Source organism: Triticum urartu, chromosome 3 (assembly GCF_003073215.2).
Source record: "Triticum urartu cultivar G1812 chromosome 3, Tu2.1, whole genome shotgun sequence".
Lineage (NCBI taxonomy): Eukaryota > Viridiplantae > Streptophyta > Magnoliopsida > Poales > Poaceae > Triticum > Triticum urartu.
In genome coordinates, this window is record NC_053024.1 from 546,742,559 (window position 1) to 546,758,016 (window position 15,458).

Below are 15,458 nucleotides of genomic sequence, written 5' to 3' on the forward strand. Positions count from 1 at the left end.
AAGTAATCCAGGAGTGGATCACTGGACAGCGGTCAAGAACATCCTAAAATACCTGAAAAGGACTAAGGATATGTTTCTCATATATGGAGGTGACAAAGAGCTCATTGTAAATGGTTACGTTGATGCAAGCTTTGACACTGATCCGGACGATTCTAAATCGCAAACCGGATACGTGTTTACATTAAACGGTGGAGCTGTCAGTTGGTGCAGTTCTAAACAAAGCGTTGTGGCAGGATCTACATGTGAAGCAGAGTACATAGCTGCTTCGGAAGCAGCAAACGAAGGAGTCTGGATGAAGGAGTTCATATCCGATCTAGGTGTCATACCTAGTGCATCGGGTCCAATGAAAATCTTTTGTGACAATACTGGTGCAATTGCCTTGGCAAAAGAATCCAGATTTCACAAGAGAACCAAGCACATCAAGAGATGCTTCAATTCCATCCGGGATCTAGTCCAGGTGGGAGACATAGAGATTTACAAGATACATACGGATCTGAATGTTGCAGACCCGTTGACTAAGCCTCTTCCACGAGCAAAACATGATCAACACCAAAGCTCCATGGGTGTTAGAATCATTACTGTGTAATCTAGATTATTGACTCTAGTGCAAATGGGAGACTGAAGGAAATATGCTCTAGAGGCAATAATAATGTTATTATTTTATTTCCTTATATCATGATAAATGTTTATTATTCATGCCAGAATTGTATTATCCGGAAACATAATACTTGTGTGAATACATAGACAAACTAAACGTCACTAGTATGCCTCTACTTGACTAGCTCGTTAATCAAAGATGGTTATGTTTCCTAACCATAGACATGTGTTGTCATTTGATTAACGGGATCACATTATTAAGAGAATGATGTGATTGACATGACCCATTCCATTAGCTTAGCACCCGATCGTTTAGTATGTTGCTATTGCTTTCTTCATGACTTATACATGTTCCTATGACTATGAGATTATGCAACTCCCGTTTGCCGGAGGAACACTTTGTGTGCTACCAAACGTCACAACGTAACTGGGTGATTATAAAGGAGCTCTACAGCTGTCTCCAAAGGTAAATGTTGGATTGGCATATTCAAGATTAGGATTTGTCACTCCAATTGTCGGAGAGGTATCTCTGGGCCCTCTCAGTAATGCACATCACATAAGCCTTGCAAGCATTGCAACTAATAAGTTAGTTGCGAGATGATGTATTACGAAATGAGTAAAGAGACTTGCCGGTAACGAGATTGAACAAGGTATTGAGATACCGACGATTGAATCTCGGGCAAGTAACATACCGATGACAAAGGGAACAACGTATGTTGTTATGCGGTCTGACCGATAAAGATCTTCGTAGAATATGTGGGAGCCAATATGAGCATCCAGGTTCTGCTATTGGTTATTGACCGGAGACGTGTCTCGGTCATGTCTACATTGTTCTCGAACCCGTAGGGTCCGCACGCTTAAGGTTTCGATGACAGTTATATTATGAGTTTATGAGTTTTGATGTACTGAAGTTAGTTCGGAGTCCCGGATGTGATCACGGACATGAAGAGGAGTCTCGAAATGGTCGATACATAAAGATTGATATATTGGACGACTATATTCGGACACCGGAAGTGTTCCGGGTGATTTCGGATAAAACCGGAGTGCCGGAGGGTTACCGGAACCCCCTCGGAGAAGTAATGGGCCTTATGGGTCCTAGTGGAGAGAGAGAGGGGCGGCCAGGGTGGGCCGCGCGCCCCCTCCCCCTCTGGTCCGAATTGGACTAGGAGAGGTGGGGCAGCGCCCCCCTTTCCTTCTCCCTCTCCCCATTCCTTTCCCCCTCCTAGTAGGACTAGGAAAGAGGAGAGTCCTACTCCTACTAGGAGGAGGACTCCTCCTCCTTGGCGCGCCCTAGGGCCGGCCGGCCTCCTCCCCTTGCTCCTTTATATACGGGGGCAGGGGGCACCCCTAGACACACAAGTTGATCCACGTGATCGTTTTCTTAGCCGTGTGCGGTGCCCCCTTCCACCATACTCCTCGATAATATTGTAGCGGTGCTTAGGCGAAGCCCTGCGACGATAGAAGATCAAGATCGTCACCACGCTGTCATGCTGACGGAACTCTTCCCCGACACTTTGCTGGATCGGAGTCCGGGGATCGTCATCGAGCTGAACGTGTGCTAAAACTCGGAGGTGCCGTAGTTTCGGTGCTTGATCGGTCGGGCCGTGAAGACGTACGACTACATCAACCGCGTTGTCATAATGCTTCCGCTGTCGGTCTATGAGGGTACGTAGATCACACTCTCCCCTCTTGTTGCTATGCATCACCATGATCTTGCGTGTGTGTAGGAAAATTTTGAAATTACTACGTTCCCCAACACCTGCGCCATAGGATTTAGACCGACGTGCTGACCTCTCTATTGTGCCTAGGTAGGGCTGTGACGTGTTGATCTTCCGAGGCCGGGCATGACCCAGGAAAGTGTGTCCGGCCAAATGGGATCGAGCGTGTTGGGTTATGTGGTGCACCCCTGCAGGGAAGTTAATCTATTCGAAAAGCCATTATCTTCGGTAACAGGACGACTTGGAGTTGTACCTTGACCTTATGACAACTAGAACCTGATACTTAATAAAACACACCCTTCCAAGTGCCAGATACAACCGGTGATCGCTCTCTCACAGGGCAACGAGGGGAGGATCATCGGCTAGGATTATGCTACGCGATGTTACTTGGTGAACTTACCATCTACTCTTTTCTTCTGCTGCAAGATGGATGTTACCAGAAGCGTAGTCTTCGATAGGACTAGCTATCCCCCTCTTATTCCGGCATTCTGCAGTTCAGTCCACATATGTTACCCCCCCCTTTTCATTTGATACCAATGCATATATATGTAGTGTAGCTCCTTGCTTGCGAGTACTTTGGATGAGCACTCACGGTTGCTTTGCTCCCTCTTTTCCCCCTTTCTATACCCGTTTGCTGCGACCAGACGATGGAGCCCAGGAGTCAGACGCCACCGTCGACGACGACTCCTACTACATTGGAGGTGCCTACTACTACGTGCAGCCTGCTGACGACGACTAGGAGTAGTTTAGGAGGATCCCAGGCAGGAGGCCTGCGCCTCTTTCGATCTGTATCCCAATTTATGCTAGCCTTCTTAAGGCAAACTTGTTTAACTTATGTCTGTACTCAGATATTGTTGCTTCCGCTAACTCGTCTATGATCGAGCTCTTGTATTCGAGCCCTCGAGGCCCCTGGCTTGTAATATGATGCTTGTATGACTTATTTTAATTTTAGAGTTGTGTTGTGATATCTCCCCGTGAGTCCCTGATCTTGATCGTACACGTTTGCGTGTATGATTAGTGTACGATTGAATCAGGGGCGTCACAAGTTGGTATCAGAGCCGACTACCTGTAGGATTCCCCCTTCCACACTCCTTGGCCGAAGTCGAGTCTAGACATTACAAAACTTTTTACTAACATGGTTGTGTGCCTTACGGGCCCACGTCGCCATCTGGGTGGTATTAGGATCTTTTACTCCTCGATCCTTACTCTGGGATTCTGATCTCTCTTCTTTTCGGGTTAAAAGATTTTGCTAACTCCAACTCTAGGTTCTCGTAACTACTTCCTTCCAAAGAGCCCCTTATTACAGATGAACGCCTGGTGCATTAGAAAATTCCGAAGATACTCTTAGATGTTCTCTCAAGACCCTTGTGCCCATCGCTTTTGTAATTCCCTTCCATTGATAAACCCCTATGGATAATCACGTACACTTTCCATTTATAATCATTCCCCATTGATCTTGTTATTACAAGATACCCCGAAATTTTCTCTATGGTTTCAAGAATACTTTGTGCCTACTGCCTTGCAGTTCTTTGCCACCTGAATACCCTTACAGATAATTTTCTCGCACTTAGCGAGTATCCGCTCATCCCAGTTTATTTATGTATTTCACAAGGTCTTTGAAATGCTATTCAATCTTCAAAAAATCCTCAGCAGCTTATTGCTCTTGAAATTCTTGCTTGCTTGCGGTATGGTTAATCCCATAAGTATAGTAATCTTATTGGCATCCTTTGCCACTATCATTTTGAGCCCGTTGATTCAATAAGTGTGAATGCTCGCAATCCTCAACCAGATCCTAGAATTCATCCTTCCGGCTCAGACATCATATTAAACATGAGCTGGATCTCAACCAATCAAATTGCCATCGATTGTACCCCTAAGCCTACTCAACTTATCCATCCTTGATCAGAGTGTTTGCTTCTGATCCCTTGATTTGAAGGTCATAATTCCTTTGTATTTCAGCTTTGAATTAGTCAGTTGTTTGTATAGTCTGATCTCCTTGCATCCTTTCCTCCTCTCGTTGAGTACTGATGCTCACATCAGATCCCTTGAAGACCATCGGATCCTTTGTTGGATTTTATCCGACAATATCCTTCATATTCAAAACCTTGTGAACATTTCCATGGGTATATAATGCCTCTGGTAATTTGTATCCTCTGCTTTGATAATCATACTCTACTTTCGAGCTTGTATTATTTACTATGAAGTTTGTGGTATATGTTCTTAAGATGCCCCGATGGGTTGAACTAATGCCTTACCTAGTCTGTGTGAACCCGAAAGATTTCACAGGTCATACTTATCTGGTATTATGCTAGGTAAAACTTTCAACAACTAATGTCATTTTCGAAATACGAGAGGTGAATGGAAAGTTGTGCATTGGAGAAGTGGGAGTCGACCTTGAACTTTGTGTTCTTGCCCATGGACACGATGTAGATCTTATCATGGAAGCTTCTCTTAAATTAATTATTCCTTGGTATAAGTTCAACTTATATCTGGGATCTGGTCTCTTACAATCGTGGTTCCGACCATATTGTTCTTCTTTGATACCATTTCTCAGACAAGTTGAAGTACTTCTCTTCGGCAGAGCATTACCCTAGTCCAACCTCTACTTTGATCTGTCGTTGAGTATTACCCCCCTGGTATCTCGATATTATCATGGAACCGCATAACTTCTTATGAGTTCTTCATCAAGTGCTACATTCTCACTGATTCCAAATTTTCACGGGCTCTGAGTTATTAAACACTCATAGACATCGATAACTGACTCAAGTCCGCACTGTGATTAATCAACTCTTGAGGTGATAAACTCGATCACGTCATTCCTAGCCTGCTTGGCTATACCTTTGTCATGCCGATTTTAACTGTGCTACCTGGTCCTTCTTCCCGGAGCAAAAATTTCGAGGTGAGCTAATCTTACGTCAAACTTCCTTTTCATAACAATTGTCCTTGAATGACAAGCTTGATTTCAAGTTTGTGTCATACCTATGGTTTCAATAACTTCTCGCTTCATCATTTCGTGGACTTGATGTCATCGCCGACCGGTTACATCTTCTTGAAACCTCGCGATAAATGTGTCGTGAACATCATCAACGTTCTGAGATCTTCCAAGACATCTATCGTATTCTGGATGAGAAATACCATCCTTTGCCTTCGATGATTTGGGTTATCATCAACAACATTATTGCATTCCCTCCAACACAAAACTTGTTCATGTTATGGATGCAACTTGCTATCCAGCTCGTATTATGATCTACCTTGAAGTATTACTGCCTTGTTGTCAAGGATCTTGTGAGAATTTCACCACCTCTTGAGAATTCTTGATATAAGTGATACTTCACCATCACCATTCTTTTCTTGGTCCCTTCCTAACAGGAATACCAAAAGATGGACTAGTAATTTTAAAACTTCTAGCAACCTTATTGCTTTGAAGTTAATGGTCGACATTTCATTCTTAGACCATTGGTTATCGAATCACCATCCTAACCTTGATTATGCTACCTAAGTCTGTATTTCGGGTGCACCGTCAACCAATGTCTAATCGTGTATGTTTTCCTCGAGCATAACTCATTATATCATTTGATCTGACAAAAGCTATCTCCTTGTTCACATAATTGTGGAAATCCATCTTTTGGAAATCTCGATGAACTGTCGCTGAGTTCATCAGCCACCTCCTCATTCTCTCCTTGATTTAATAGCGAACTCATGATTCGGAACTTGTTCCATAGTTCATTTACCGAGAATCTTACAATGTCATCTCGTCAATTTGTTTTGCACCTTTTCTTCTCAGGCATCCTGAGTCTGAGATATCCTGACACCAATCAGTTCTGAAACTCGGTCAGATATGATGGCTTGAACATATTTCCAAGAGTATAACGTTGGTCTTTAGATGACCCGGTAAGGTGATATCATGCCTAGCGCACCTCGCCGGAGGACCTAGTGTTATAGTTTCCTTTTTAACAAGGTTAACCATTTTTCCATGAGGAAATTGAATGCCTTGTTTAATAAGTTTATCCTGATGGATCCTTCGTGTATCTGAAGTCCGACCTTTGCTTGAAGACCATGTCAATGCTATCTCGAAGCATGTATGTGATACTCCTATCATCAATAAGAACACTTGAAGCACAATGCTAAATTTTCTTAATCAAATTATCCAAACATCGTTGTATGGGTAATGTCATGAAATTTCTCTCCCCTTTCCTAAAGGGTTTTCTTCGTTATATCCTGTCATGGATATCATGCTCTGTTTGTCCTTGGGAAGAATATACCCCTATAATATGTGTTTAAACACATTTTCCTTTCCATTGTTCTGTTTAATCTGATAACCATATTCACCTTTCCGTCGTTTGGTTTAACCTTTCTTGTGATCTATATGATCTAAGCAGTAATAATTCACTGCTTATGTAAACCCCTCGGTGTACAACTCTGTCAGTGAGACCTTGTTTCTATTGTCGATGATTTTCCGGTAACCGCCGATGGACGAGAACTTTGCCTATTGGTCCGCCTCGTTCAACGAGCAGGAAAACGGTTCTATTCGTTCCTCGCCCTTGGTACCAATGTTGTTGTTGACATAATCGACAGGCTATCTTCTGACATGTCTTGCGTACATGTTTGTGCAAGATGTCATCGCTCTTCCTACTTTTAACCCACATGGTGGGCCCATAACCCACAGGTCCCATGATCGAAACCCGACCTCTTGTACATCAATGTTTCTAAAGTTATTCCTCACACTTGGCTTCGTATGAAAATCACGAGCCACCTTCTAGAGATGATCTATTCTAGTATCCAACACATTTTTTCCCTTTTGCTCTGAACCCCCTTTTTCACCTTCTGATTAGGCATCGAATGATTGCCTGCCCGTTCGAAACTTTTCTACCATCGCATATTGCTCTCAATGAGTTCCCTGAGTTATAACTCGAGAAATAATCCATGCCTTCTTCCCCAAGTTCACCGTCAGATGCCCACCTTTATGGAGATGTGTTCTTCTAGAGTTTTTTTCCCTCTTATCGCATTCGTAAGACGAATTCCCGAAGAAAGGATGGCAAATTCATCATGAAGACCTGAAGCAGAGAAATGAAGACATCAATATAATGGATCAACTTCTTGAGAGCAACCAAGACCGAGAAGATTCGTTAGAATTTCGTAACCAGATTTTCCCCCCTTATCCCACCTCTTAAATCTCGGGACGAGATTTCTTGTAGTGGAGGAGAATTGTGACGCCCGGAAAATTGAGCTACAGTAAGCTCACCCTAATGTGCCATGTCATCATGTTTTGTTAAAGCCATTCTGCCACTTGATGAAAACCGAGTCAAATTCAAGTTTCAAATAACAAGTCAAATTCTTATTTCTTCAAACTGTCAAATAAAAATGTTGGTCGTGTTGCAAATATTCATTAACTAATTATCATGATTAAGCCAACATTATTTGATTTATTAAAATTCCCCTAACCTAGTTAAAACTGAGCTGGCAACGGTTAATTGATACATTTTAATTTAAATAAATGTTTGGGCTTTCCGAATATTTCCAGAGCTTGTGTGTGGTCTTGATACATTGTCTAGTCACTACAACAAGAACCCCCTTAAGCAACGCATTGATGTGTTGTCGTATGTCCATATAAGCGTTGCTAAGGTCTACACCAACGGATTTATATGCGTTGTCGTTGGTGGCGTTGCAAAGGTCTACAACAACATATATAAATACGTTGGTAAGCAGCATGAATATGTGTTGTAAGGCTGCAACGTATAGAGCTAGAGCTTAACAACACTATGTATGCGTTGGTGGCTGCCCAGAAAAATATCCTTATAATTCCTAGAAGCATAGCTTGGACAATTAATTTATTTTGCATATAAAAATTCTAAATTATTATGTTAATGTTGATAGTGCATAGGAGACACAAATATAATAATTAGAAAGGTCACATATATTAAATCAACTCGGTTGCTTTACAAAGAGCATGATACAAAGATTACAGTATGTGAAACTATCTAGTAGTAGTCTGATTCTCAACCTTGCAATCAACATGTCAGCCATCTAAAACATAATGTTTGAAACATTGACCTGAATGACATTCTAATAACCTAATCTAAAACAAGTAGCCACCTTCGTGATTTTGCAACCAACTTCCGAGCCATGCATCATCGATTTATATTGGCAATCTACAACAACAAAGAAATGGGGAAAATAAGGTGCCAAAAAATAAAATCAAGGTAATAGGGCAGTAAAATTCAAACAAAGAGCAACATATGAAGCTTGAAGGCTATGTGATAGTTCATCTTGCTATATGTACAATAGGTTTGTTTTAGTGGTTGTATCGACCAAGAATCAATTACCAAGTTCAACACCCTCAATTTTTGTTTTATATTCTAGGCCGGTGTACTTTGGAGTGTAGCAAGAGAAACATTCTTGTTTAGATTTCCCAAGCTAAGCAGGAACTACAATGAGCATTCATATTGCAAAATGAATGATCAATAATAAATTGTTGCTCAACCATGCATGTTGATTTCCAAACAGTAGAGAAATGAGCATACCTTATCTTTAGATGGATGTTAGTTTGATGCTCGCATCTCCGTATCAAAGAGAAAGTTTCACTTCAGATACAATATGTTGCTTCACTAAAGACGTTACTTCAAAGTTTTACTTCTCTGAACACCCAAGTCAAAGCAAGCACCAGAACAGAATAATCATTCCATCATCCAACATACGTCATCACCTGTGAAGGGCTTTGATCTATCATAATTTGAACACTTCTTTACAGTCCCAGCCATAGCACTCAACTCTATAGACAGAGAAAAGAGAGCCTTATGAATAGACCATTCATATGTTAATTAGTTAATAAACACCTTACAAAGAATATAATGAAGGAGGTAAATGCCCAAAAAATATGTCCGCCGACAAATAGAGCATGCTTCATTGCAAACACAGATCTGAAGTTACCAAAACAGTGCATATATAAATGCAGAGATTTAAAAATGTCCAGAAATACTTGAAGTTGATAGAAAATAATTCGCACAAAGCTAAATCAGGTGGCTGTATTAAATGTTAACAAGTGTGTTTTCTAGTGATTTTCATTTAAATACATATATATGATTGACAACAATAGTAATCTGAGTGAATACAAAATCTTTTTCAACATGATTTTTTGAATTACACTGCAGATGATGTCACTTAAATCACCTACAGCTTTACAATCCAACATTATTCATGTTGTACCTCCTTCTACAGAAGTAGCCCGCTATATATGCCCTGAACTTTCTCCCAAATAGGGATGCAGGGCGGTGCCCGATCCGCCCCACTTCTAGTTCAAAATGAGAAAATTCTGTTTTAGCTTGATCAGAGTGCGTTAGAGTATTTTGCACTAGCTGGGCACTTTTCTGGGACTTCACGGCACGCCGCTCTGCACCCCTACTCCCAAAGATGAATATGTAAGAAATTTTTGTCCTGTAAAGAATGATGGATTCATTTCACAAGCACTTGCTAGCACATTTAAGTAGATTGAACAAAAACACTGACTGGCAATCTTTAAAAGTCCTAACAACAATATAAATTTGTAATGATATACCTTAAGTTTAAGGTTGACTCACATGAGTTGTGACGCCAGGTTCAAAGACTCTGAAGATCAACGCGTCATGGAAGACGGTGCGCAGCAAACACACTGTTGTGAAGACCAATGCTGCGGCGCTACACCAAGTGCTCCAGCGTTAGGCTGCTAGCAGCAGCTGCTACTACACTCTAGGATGACAGCCACAATCAAATCTGAACTGAAGTTACTATATCCAGCCGGTGAAAGTGCTGAACATGCATATACATAGGTCATGAACTGATCGATTCATCGATCAAAATAAGCCAGCCATGATCGTACATGCGCTATTGCCTGTTGGCTTTGGGATTATCTAATTTCATCCTAGTTCATTAACATATGGGATAATGAGTAATTAGCTGCGGCCAGCCGGTCATTAGCGTGTACATACACAACGGCGCAAGCCAACAACCACAACAGTGGATCAGGAATACTATAATACTTAAAGGAAATTGCTAGATGATTGGTATTTTTTTCTACAAGGTAGACACCTTAATCTTCACACAAAGTCGGTCATCAACAGAACATATTAAAATGAAAATGCCCAAACAGCATACTTATTTTCCAGTCGCAGACCTTATCTTCTGTTGTCACCTTCCAAGGAAGGTATAAGATGAAATCCAGCATCTAACCAACGCAAGTAGAATCTCTGTTCCAAAGGATTGGGAATATACAGGGTTCATCAACCAGCCACATATCACAAAGTAGTACCACATACCTACGAAAACACCCAAAATTGAAAGTCTCCATTTTAATAGCCAGCATGAGTGTTTGCCTGTCTCGCAAATACCAACAACCTAGGCTGATCGAGTGAACTGGCAGCAAGCAAAGAGAGAGGCGAGAGAATACAAAATTACCATGGCGTTGAGGTTGGAGAAGTCCTTGGCGAGGATGTGGTACTGGCAGAATCGATGGACAAGCACGAACAAGCTGACGGCGGCTACGAGGATGGAGATGAAGGAGCTGCAGGTGGTCTTGCCTCCGATGAAGACTCTCCTGCTCCAGAAGGTTCCGCACCATCTGGTCCGGCAAGTCGCCGCCTCGCCGGGCGGTCGACATTGTCACGCTCCGTCGATGCCGCAGGGCTGGCGTTTGGGGGCGTATCCTAGATTGGTCTGGGTGGGAGTGGAGGGAGGTGCTGGAGAGATGGGGAAGTCCTCGACATCGAGATCACGGGGCGTAGTTGAGGCGGCGAGGACGGAGACGAACAGGAGGAATCTGGATCAGGGATCACACGATAGAACGAAGGTAGGTGGGGGCGACTTGTGCGGTGTGCCTACCTATCGGGAGGAAGTGGGTTGTTTCCTTTATTTTTATTAGTAATCATGCACGTGCAACGCACGTGTCCACCAACAAATATAAAGTTGACCGTGCCGAAAGAAATGGAAATTTTAAATTATAGTTGAACATAATAATTTTAACATTCCTTTAAACAACAAATAAATACATGTGGGAACATGTACTGACTACTGCATATATGGTTCATAGACAGTTTGTGAAGGTTTCACAAAAGAAATACATTACAAACTGTAGGCTCGAAAGATCAAATATACTGGAGAGGCATCTATGTGAAAATGAATGAGGTTACATCTGCTTTCAACATACTATATAGCTCGTTACAATCCACCAAATAGGACTACCCAACAGTTTACAAATAGGGCAATTATGTCCAGCAGTGATGTCACTATCCATGTCATTGTTGTCAGTGGGCACGACAAAATATCAGGTGGAGTCTCTACCTCTCGTGAACCACACAATCTCCGATGGTTTCAAGCTAAGCTAGGCTCGCCCGAATGACAATTTGGCGTAGGAAATTGTTATATCATCACTAATGTCTGAATTAGAATTTAGGATACCCGTCTTGCAAACAGAATAATCAGTTTCTCTATTTCCATAAACAAAAAGTAAACACAATCCATTACAGTGTAACTGCAACTATCAACACAAGGCCATAATTTTCTTTGATTCTGCATCAAGATTGAACTATAGATTTATTAGCAAAAAAGGCAGCATCTAAAAAAACAAATATTGTACCAGAACATGCAATTTGTAGAACTTGATACCATGGAAATAAAGTATAGTGCAATGGAAATAATAATAAACTTGATCAAGAAATTTTTGATTAGCACGGTACTTGTAAGATATTACGACTGGACCACTACTGAACTACTACTAAGATTCCAAAACACATATACCAATGCGGCGGTGCTGTTGCTTCTCGCCGGCAGGGGGGTGCGCGGTGGAGCTGCCCGTGCTCGCCGGCACAGTGCAAGGCGGAGCTGCTGCTGCTCGCCGGTGCAGGGGAGGGAGCGGGGCGTTGACTTACGCATGCGGGCCAGGTCTATCATAAACACGTTTAAAATGGTTGAATCGCTTGATTTACACACATGGTAGTTTTTAGTCACAGATTAGCAAAAAAGTGGTACTTTTCAGGACAAAATTGTAAAGTGGTAGTTTGTAGGCACGGTTTCATGAATTGTGGTAGTTTTTGGTTAAATACTCATGCAAAAAACACACACACACAGACACACTCAAAGGGAAAATCTGGAGATTGTTAGCAAATCCATTGAGAGTAGCATTGTTACATATGCAAATCATCGTACTAATTAGAAAGAGCATAACCTGCGACCTGCGCCTCCTCGGTCACTACATTGAGCCCAGTCTTCTTTGGCAGCATGCAGCCCCTGCCCCTGGTGTGTCCATGATGGTTGGGACGATTCAGTCCGTGGTGCCAATCCTTGTGAACTGCCAAGTTTCAGTACCAGTGCAAAAGAAGAGTAAATATTCACGTCAACCTAGTGCAAGCTGCTACCTGGCATTTGCAGCTGCCATTCAGAAAAATGTGTGTGACAAAATGGTTTTATAAGATCTTATGCAATTTCCCTATGAAAGCTCTAATGCAAACACATTAATTACACATATCTGATATGCTTGTAAAGTATAAATGATTAACTTATAATCATGGTTGCCATCTTGAAAAGAAGATCTCGCATATGGGCTGACACATTTTAAACACAATATTATAATCTCCATCACAACGGTTCAGAGATGAATGGTAGGCATAGAAAAGTAACTGAAAATTTCTACAACTCACGTCTGACGAAACTTGATAGTCAAAACTTTTGACCAACAGAATAAATACATGGACCAGTGTGCAGCACATATAGTAATTAAACATAGGGCAAAATGTCAATCTAACCTATGCAGTTTAATTCTACGCCAATGTGACATCAGTGATTAGAAACTATACTCATAACATTACGTTTCAGGGAATAAGAGGCGGAGGAGGCACATATATCCAACCAGCTGCTCCTGTGTAGATGAGTGCTGGCCGGCGACGCTCGAGCGAGGTTCGCCTCTCGGGTTTTAGACGGCCGCATGCGAGATCAAGGCGCTAGCACAACGATGTGATTCAGAGGTCAAGACACCGGCCTGGTCGGTCATGTAGCCGTTTGTTGTGGCTGTAGAGATCGGGTGGCCAGCGACACCACGATGCGCTGTACTTTGCACGCTTCCATGATTCGAGTACGGTAGGCTTGGAGATGGTTCCCTTGAGCCGAGGGCGCTGCAACACCATGGTGCGTAGGGTTAGCGTAAGAGGAAAGTACAACAAAGCACGTCCCATCTTCTATCTAACTCAAAGCAAAGAGGAAACAAAAATCTGGGACATTGGTAAACAAGGTAAAACATGAAGATATATCAGCTAGAATCTGTACCTCCATATTAGGACAGTGGTAAACAAGGTAAAGCATGAAGATATATCAGCTAGAATCTGTACCTCCACATTGCAGCAAAAAGTAGCAACAACCAACGTATAACAGGAAGACTTGTTAGAAGTTCTACCTCCGCATCGAGATGCTTACAAAAGACTCGTCAATGGAAGTGACAAAATCAGGGACCCATGTCAAGTATGGTGATTGCGCATAAGTAACACAATCAAGTAAAGAGAAATTCAAACAAAATGCTATGCTAGTTTAGGAGTCTTCCGCCACTAATTTCCAAATTACATTGGATATCAAATAGAACAGTTTCTATTTGACTAAGCCCCTCCTTCACTGGAGGCTTACCATATCATATCTACATGCTAAAAACTAAACCAAAACAATTCTCTGCAATATATACTGTTGGTGAAGATGATTAAAATAATCTGCAGTAGAACAAAATTGAATTTCACCATTCTAGACAGAACCAAAATTAAAAAGATATGTTGTTTATAATTTATTAAAAGATCTGATGTCATCTGTCCCCAATTCTAGACAGAACCAAAATATATACTGGTGATGGGCATATCTGTCCCCAATTAACAAATTCAAATTATTGCCAGTGCTAGGACCAAATGCAAGGGCCAATTCATGCCAGTAGCTGTGAATTAAAAAAGAAAAAGAAATAGTACCAGCTGCAAATACTCCAGGAATAAAGGGGCAACCATGGCATCGTACAAGATTTATCTACAGAGATTATAGACTTACAGGAAGGGGATAGACGGAGAGGAACCTATCAAGGTAGTTGACAGACAAGGCCATAGTCAACGACAAAGAATTTGCAGATTTAATCAGCTATCACGGCACCATATATACATCAAGACGGTATCTGCTGCAGTCCAATGAGAAGATCGCCAATAAAATTGATTAGAAGGGCATCTTCTAAATCCGGCCCATCACATATCAGTACCATGCTAGAGAGGAACGTTTTGAATAAAATCAAGATGCGTGGGCTCACCATCCAAATCCAATATATGGCGTCCCTCCAGACGGTGGCCAAATCCAGCCCCCTGAGTCGCCGTCACGCTACGAAGAAGTGGAACCTGAAGCAATGGACGGAAGAATCAGAGCTGCGTGTGGCCGGCTGGTTCAGGGGACGCGGCGGGCGCGGGTGTAGGGCCGTGCGCAGGCGCGGCGGCAAGGCTGGTGTCGGGGCAGGTTCCATCTCCTAGACTCTGGGGATCTCGCAGGATGGATGCCACACTATGAGCGGCAACAATCGCGATGGCGATCGGGCGGGGAGGCGACGATGTGGTGCAGTGCGGCGAGGTCGCCGTGCAGGCAGGGGACGTTGGTGGTGGGCGGCGTCTCGCACCAGGCCGCCGTCGTGCCAGACGGTGAGGTCGAGGTCGTGGAGTTTTTTTGGAACTGGGAGGTCCTGAAGTTGCCTTAGTTTGCGACCAGATTTCCGTGATTGCAGGGGACGTGGGAATGGTAGTTCCAGTATTACATCTTAGGTGAAGCATGGTCAGTCATTGAAAATTGTTAAGTGTACCCCATAAAAATATTAAATCAATGGTGGCTGTTAGATTGAGAAGTGTGGGTCTAATCGTGTGGTGTTGATTGGTTCGTGTGGGAGACTGAAGGAAATATGCCCTAGAGGCAATAATAAAGTTATTATTTATTTCCTTATACATGATAAATGTTTATTATTCATGCTAGAATTGTATTAACCGGAAACATAATACATGTGTGAATACATAGACAAACAGAGTGTCACTAGTATGCCTCTACTTGACTAGCTCGTTAATCAAAGATGGTTATGTTTCCTAACCATGACAAAAAGAGTTGTTATTTGATTAACGAGGATCA

At 42.3% G+C, this 15,458-nt stretch overlaps 1 long non-coding RNA gene across 5 annotated transcripts; it reads right to left on the reverse strand.

Annotated features, from left to right (window-relative positions):
• Positions 1-6,857: 6,857 nt before the first annotated feature.
• On the reverse strand, positions 6,858-11,175 carry LOC125544916. Of its 5 annotated transcripts, none has more exons than XR_007299826.1 (5): positions 10,743-11,175; positions 10,462-10,603; positions 8,837-10,037; positions 7,480-8,464; positions 6,858-7,369 (listed from the first exon to the last, which is right to left on the reverse strand). It is a non-coding gene; the product is annotated as an uncharacterized LOC125544916 (long non-coding RNA). The 5 variants fall into 5 exon arrangements; XR_007299827.1 differs by having other exon boundaries at positions 10,462-10,660; XR_007299824.1 differs by having other exon boundaries at positions 6,861-7,369; positions 8,837-9,084; positions 9,519-10,037; positions 10,462-11,175.
• Between the last annotated feature and the right edge of the window lie 4,283 nt (positions 11,176-15,458).